The sequence below is a fragment of the Podarcis erhardii genome, assembly GCF_964252035.2.
Source record: "Podarcis erhardii genome assembly, chromosome: 15".
Taxonomy (NCBI): Eukaryota; Metazoa; Chordata; class Lepidosauria; order Squamata; family Lacertidae; genus Podarcis; species Podarcis erhardii.
This window is the reverse complement of record NC_138505.1, coordinates 35,160,374-35,167,795: the sequence shown is the minus strand read 5'-3', so window position 1 is coordinate 35,167,795 and position 7,422 is coordinate 35,160,374.

The following is a 7,422-nucleotide window of genomic DNA, read 5'->3' as shown; positions in this document are numbered from 1 at the left end:
GAGTGTCCGCAAGCCTTGCGCGCCCAGTGGGAGGTCCCGCCGAGCGCGCGAAGCTTGGGGCGGCAGCCTGTCGCCCGAAGCACGGTGTGCCCTCCGGAGGGCTCCCCGTGCTTCGGGTGACTGTCCGCAAGCCTTGCGCGCCTGGTGGGAGGTCCCACTGGGCGCTCAAGACTTGCGGACACTGGCCGGGGCTGCAGGCTGCTGCCCGCAAGCCTTGTGAGCCCGCGGGAACTCCCGCCGGAGGGCTCCCCATGCTTCGGGTGACTGTCCGCAAGCCTTGCGCGCCTGGTGGGAGGTCCCGCCGGGCGCGCGAGGCTTGGGGCAGCAGCCTGCAGCCCGAAGCATGCGGAGCCCTCCAGAGGGTGCCCCATGCTTCGGGCAGGTGTGCGCAAGGCTTGGGGCGGCAGCTGCGGCTGGGGGAGGAAATAATTTTTTAAAATTCATTCCCCCCCCCAAAAAAAACCGAGGTGCGTCCTAAGGGCCGGTGCGCCCTATAGGACGAAAAATACGGTAATCTATTTGGAAACAATTATGAAAAAGCCTGGAAGGAAAATAGAAGAAATCTAGAAACCAGGAGTAGATTAAAGCTGACGTTAATGGGGAGAATATCTATAATTGAGATGAATGTTTTACCCAAAAAGATATATTTGTTCCAAACCATACCTATAATAATGAAAGAAACTTGTTTTGATGAGTGGAGAAAAGATCTAACAAAATTAATATGGCAAACCAAAAAAACCACGCATAAGGTATAAACTATTAACAGATAAAAGGGAGAGAGGAGGACTGGCATTACGAAATCTAAAATTATATTATGAAGCAGAATGTCTGGTGTGGTTAAAAGAATGAATTATATTGGAAAACACTAGTATTTTAAATCTAGAAAGTTTTGACAATAGGTATGGATGGCAGACCTACCTAGCATACGAGAAGGTTAAGGTATATAATGGCTTCAAAAATCATATACTCAGAAATTCAGAATAAACTTTAAAGTTTTAAAGTTTAAAGTTTTGGAATAAACAGCTATTAGAGCCACAAATCCCTTGATGGATCTCTCCATTAGAAGCCCATGCAGTAAAAAAACACAATTATGAATCCGAACTGGGCAACATATAGACAAATACTGGAAGAAGACCAAGGAAAGTTAAAATTAAAAACATATGAAGAATTAAAACAATATGGGATGGATAATTGGCAATATATACAATTAAAAAGTGTGTTTAAAGCAGATCAAAGAAAAGGTTTTGCCAAAGAACAATTGCTATTTAGCACCATTATATTACGAAACAATAGGAAATTATTATCAAAAATTTACACTCTATTATTAGACTATGATTTGATGAAGAGGTAAAAGAAATAATGGTCAAATGGGCACAAGATATCGGCCATACTATATATTTAGAACAATGGTAGAAACTCTGTCGCGAGGATATTCACTTTGCCCACCAACCCAAACAGATAAGCTTCAGGATTTTTTATCAAGGGTTTGTTTAGCATTTTCTTCAGTTCCTCATGTATTATTCCCCAAAACTTCTTTCTTTCCTTGCAACCCCACCACATATGAATTATCATTCCAGGTTCTTTGTTACATTTCCAACAAAGGCTGGATTCGAATTTATAAATTTTGGCCAGTTTAACTGGTGTTAAATACCATCTGTAAAAGATTTTAACCAAATTTTCCTTTATCGTATAGCAGGTGGTAAAGCGAATATCCTCGCGACAGAGTTTCTCCCTTTGTTCTAAATATATAGTATGGCCGATATCTTGTGCCCATTTGACCATGGTTTCTTTTACCTCTTCATCCATAGCGATTGTTCTTTGGCAAAACCTTTTCTTTGATCTGCCTTAAAACACTCTTTTCTGCTCAGAAGGAAGATGGCGACCAGAGGAGGCACTTGGGACAAGGCTAGGGGCAGCCATCATCCCTGAAGCATGAGACCACGTACACAGCAACCCTTCTGCCGGGGTGATCATCACTGCCCTCCTGGTCTCGGAGTGCCAGACAGGTAGCCAGCCATCGCAAGGACAAGAGTGGATCTAACCTACATGGATTGGGGACTTGGCCAGGACAAGAGGGGGTACTCAACTTGGCTGGGAAACAGGAACATGTATATATTTTTCTTTGTTTTATTTAATGGGTTTAAGGTGGAGGTCAAGAGAGGAACAGGGACAAACCTGATACTCAGGTGTCTGCCAGAAAAACCTCCCAGTTTGTGACACCCCCACCCCCCCGGAGATGAAGAGAAAGGGATGCTACTTACAGCCTGCCCATGTCGTCCACAAAAACCCTAACTATTCCTCTATCTAAAAAATAAAAATATATACAGACTATGCACAGGTGTGCACAAAAAAACAAAAAAACAAAAATATTAAAACAAAGAACAAAAAAATAAAAATAAAAATGTTAAAAGAAAAGAATAAAAGAAAATCAAAATAAATCAAATCAATAAAATAAAAGTAATAAATGAAATCAAAATAAATCAAATCAAATCAATAAAATAAAAGTAATAAATGAAATCAAAATCAAAATAAGAAAACGAAAAAAGAACAAATCACTACTCCTGCTCCTAACTCGCCACCAACTGCCACCACCAACTGCCAACACCACCTCTCTCCTCCAAGCTCTCCTCACTAACCCACAATGGCCGCCTGCAAGTCAGTGGCTTTTAAAGGAGAAGCAAGGGATGTCACAAAGGAGGGCGGGTCCTTGTCACCGTGGCAACCCCCCACCAGGACCTGGCCCCACCTGGCCCCTCCTGAGTGGTGATGCTCCTCTGTCAGAACTCGGAGGCACCTGATGTTCTGCCTGCAGAATGCTCTAAGCCCAAACTCTCTAGCCCTACGACTGGCTCTGCCCCGATCAATCCATTGGTTTCTAAGGTGCTTGGTGGCTCTCTTTTTCTACGTTTGCTGCGGGGGGCTTAATAATATCACTACCCCTCTGCACTCTCTGAATTAAGCAGGACATGGATTTGCAAGCATTTGTAACTTCTGCCACATAATTTTCAGGTGGAATTCAAATCGGGAGAGAAAAGGGTAAATGCAGCCTGCTCTTTCCATGTGGGTGGCACATTTCGTGGTGCATGCAAGTTTAACGGTGGGCCATAACACTAAAGGCAGGCGCGTTGGGGACCTGTCTGGCCTGAGTGGGGAAAGGAACCATCAAATTCGCTCATAAAACCTCTCTGGCATGGGAGCACATGAATTCCAGAGCCATGGGCACATGAATGCTTCACAGTCTGTTGCTTTTCTGCGGAATTCACATTTGGAAATATGCCCAGCCGACTGCAAAGAGCACATACCTGCTTGTTTCCAAAGGAGTGCTAAAATCTATTAACAAGTCCTCAAAGAGGCAGGCCTGTTCCAGTCCCCACCTCAGATAGTCTCAAAGGGCGAGGAAGCCAGTGCAAATTTATCCGCAATTTCAGCAGAAGTTGTGTCTCAAGAGTGCAGCAGCTACCTTTGGGCTGACTAAAATTCTGGCACCTTGGCTGAGTGTTCTGGAGCATGCACAGAAATCCTTGACCTCCAAGGGGGATGTAGCATTTCAAAGACCGCAGGGCAAATGTGCTCCTGAGCATATGCAGAATCCTTTTCCTCTGGTGAGGTGTGGGGAACCTTTAGCCACCCCAGCTCTTGCTAGACTGCAACTCCTCTCAGCTCCAGCAAGCAGGAGTTCAGCAACATCTGGAGGGCCAGAGGTTCCCCACACCTGAGCTAGGGACTGTGCAGGTATCTGTGGATTCTGGAGTCCCAGAATTTGCCTTAGGTATATTTTTCCATGGATGTTAGTGACTTCACCTGCCTGATGCTGCATAGGAGGTGATGACCGAGGATGAGATGGCTGGCAGGTACTCATGCTACGGCCTGGCTGACTTGCTTGCACAGTAAACGGGAGACGACTACTCAGTGTGTAATCTGATCACAGTGAAGAACGGTTGCAACTTCCCCAAATCTCTTGCTAAGCAGCAAAACTCTGTATTGCTGTGTCTGCCTGCCGGCATTCACAGCAGAAAGCCATTTGTACTTCTGCCTCTGTTCTGGTCTCTGAATGGAAGCATGGATCATATCCCAGTACTGACACCAGTGTCTGTTGACCCTTAGCTGTGGATTCCAGAGTTTTGCAGGAATGGGTAACTTAGCAGCATTTTAAACAGCTCTTGTAAAGTTGGAAAGGACCACAAGGGTCATCTAGTCCTGAAATGCAGGGATCCTTTTGCCCAACATGGCACGGCTTCCACCCTGGGATTAAGAATCTCAGGCTCTACAAACTGAGGCGTATGTTCTGGTTTAAAATAAAAACAAATTCAGCTGATCTTAAGAAAGACCTCAGCTGTGGATTGTTGGTTGACACTGCAGGGGTGTGTGAGAGGCAGTACAGATCCTCCAAGTGTTTCTACTTTCCAGGGACAGCCCTGGATTTACAGAAGCCATTCTGGTTTCTGATTTGCTCCTGGAAAGTCCTGCTTTTCCTTAGGACGCCCCTATTTTCATTGGAGAAATGTTGGAGGGTGTGGTATGATGTCCCTGTTTTGATCAGAGAAACGTTGTGAGGGAATGGAGTCGTGCGATCCTGGAGCCAAGAAGATGCAACCTTTAGAAGGCAGCTGAAGGCAGCCCTGTATAGGGAAGTGCGTAATGTTTTCTTATGTTTTTATGTATGTTGGAAGCCGCTCAGAGTGGCTCCGGCAGCCTTAGATGGGTGGGGTATAAATAAAATAATAATTATTATTATCATATTATTTCATTAATATTATAATATTTTATCATCAAATATTATTGTTATAAGAATTTTTTTTTTATAAATATTTATTAAAGTTTTTGAATATGAATGCACAAATAATAAACAATCTTACTTCTGTCACAAACATAGTTTCATCACTTCTTTGGACTCCCTCGCATCTCCCGCTCCCATTTACATCGTTAAAAGATTTTTCCAAACAAATTATCAACTTATTTACAATCTCGTGTCCACTCATTCAAATATAATCTAGCAATTCTTCCAAAAAATTTTATATTTTCTTTAGTCTCACTTATCATCAAATTTAAATCTAATTTAGTGGTGGCCAATTTTTTATAATCTAGCATCCTTCTTAACATTCAACCAAATTACAATGTTTTTGTAGATACATCTTAAATTTCTTCCAGTCTTCCTCAATCTTCTCTTCTCCCAGGTCTCGGATTCTGCCAGTCATCTCGGCCAGTTGCATATAGTCCATCAGCTGCATCTGCCACTCTTCCAGTGTGGGTAGATCTTGAGTTTTCCAGTTTTTTGCGATGAGTATCCTTGCTGCCGTTGTTGCATACATAAAGAAGGTCTTTAACACCTTCTGGCCGACAATACCCAGAAGGAAGGCCTCTGGTTTCTTAGTGAAGGTATACTTAAATACCTTTTTCAGCTCATTATATATCATTTCCCAGAAGGCCTTCACCTTAGGGCATGTCCACCAGAGGTGAAAGAATGTTCCTTCATTTTCTTTACATTTCCAACATTTATTATCAGACGAATGGTATATTTTGGCAAGTTTAACTGGGGTCATGTACCATCTATATATCATTTTCATTACATTTTCCTTCAGAGCATTACATGCGGTGAAGTTCAGCCCAGTGGTCCACAACCTTTCCCAATCCTCAAACATAATGTTATGCCCAATGTCCTGCGCCCACTTTATCATAGCCGATTTAACCATTTCGTCTTGTGTATTCCATTTTAACAGCAAGTTATACATTCTAGATAGTACCTTAGTCTTTGGTTCTAACAATTCTGTTTCTAACTTCGATTTCTCCACCTGGAACCCTAACTTTTTGTCATTTTTAAAAACTTCTTTAATCTGAGCGTAATGTAACCAGTCTCGCACTTTATCCTTCATTTTCTCCAAACTCTGCAATTTCCAATTGTCTCCATCTTTTTCTAATATTTCCCAATATTTTGGCCATTTGGCCTCCATATTGGGTCTTTTTCGGGCCTTAGCTTCCAGAGGTGAAAGCCACCTTGGAGTTTTATTTTCCAATAAGTCTTTATATTTTGTCCAGACATTAAACACTGCTTTCCTGACAATATGGTTCTTAAAGGCCTTATTGATCTTAACTTTGTCATACCATAAGTATGCATGCCAACCAAAAGCATTGTTAAAACCTTCCAGGTCCAGTACGTCAGTGTCTTCGAGAAGTAGCCAGTCTTTTAGCCAGCAGAAAGCTGCGGCTTCATAGTACAACTTTAAGTCTGGCAGGGCAAAGCCCCCTCTTTCTTTCGCATCTGTTAATATCTTAAACTTAATTCTGGGCTTTTTGCCCTGCCAGACAAATTTAGATATATCTTTCTGCCACTTCCGGAAGCACTCCGTCTTGTCCACAATCTGTAGTGTTTGAAACAAAAACAACATTTTTGGCAATACATTCATCTTAATAGCAGCAATTCGGCCTAACAAAGAAAGCTTCAGTTTTGCCCAACTGTCCAAGTCTCTCTTAATTTCAGACCAACATTTTTCATAGTTATCCTTAAATAGACTCAGATTTTTTGCTGTTATGTTTACCCCTAGGTACTTTACCTTTTTAACCATAGTTAGTTCTGTTTCTCTCTGAAACCGTTCTGACTCTGTATCTGTCAGATTTTTTCCCAGCACCTTGGTTTTCTGTTTGTTTAATTTAAATCCCGCCACCCGACCAAAGTCCTGAATCAATTGTAATACTCTTTTCGTACTAGATTCTGGCTCCTGCAGGGTCAAAACTAGGTCATCTGCAAAAGCTTTAAGTTTGTATTGTTTCGCTCCGACCTGAATCCCTTCCACCAACCGGTCCCCTCTGATCATGTTCAAGAGCACCTCTAGAACCGAAATAAATAACAGAGGGGAGATCGGGCAGCCTTGTCGTGTTCCTTTTTCAATATTGAACTCTTCCGTAACCACATTGTTAACTATCAATTTGGCCTTTTGTTCTGAATATATTGCATCAATCCCATTCTCAAACCCCCGTCCCACTCCCATTTCTTTTAAATTTCCCTTCATAAATTTCCAAGAAATATTATCAAAGGCCTTCTCCGCATCTATAAAAATTAACACTGCTTTTGTATTTATATCTGTTTGCAAAAGTTCCAGAATGTCAATAATGTTCCTTGTATTAGCAAACATGTGTCTACCTGGGAGAAAGCCTGCTTGGTCTTTATGAATTACCTCGTTTAAAACTCTTTTAAATCTACTTGCCAAAACATCTGCAAATATTTTGTAATCCACATTTAAAAGGGAAATGGGACGATAGTTCTTGAGTTGTGTCTTTTCAGTTTCCAGTTTTGGTATCAATGTGATAAAGGCTTCCTTCCACGATTCCGGCGCCCTCTTCCCCTCCATAATTTCGTTACAGACCTCCATCATTGGTTGGATCAAGTAGTCTTTTAATGTTTTATAATACTTGGAAGTCAAGCCGTCT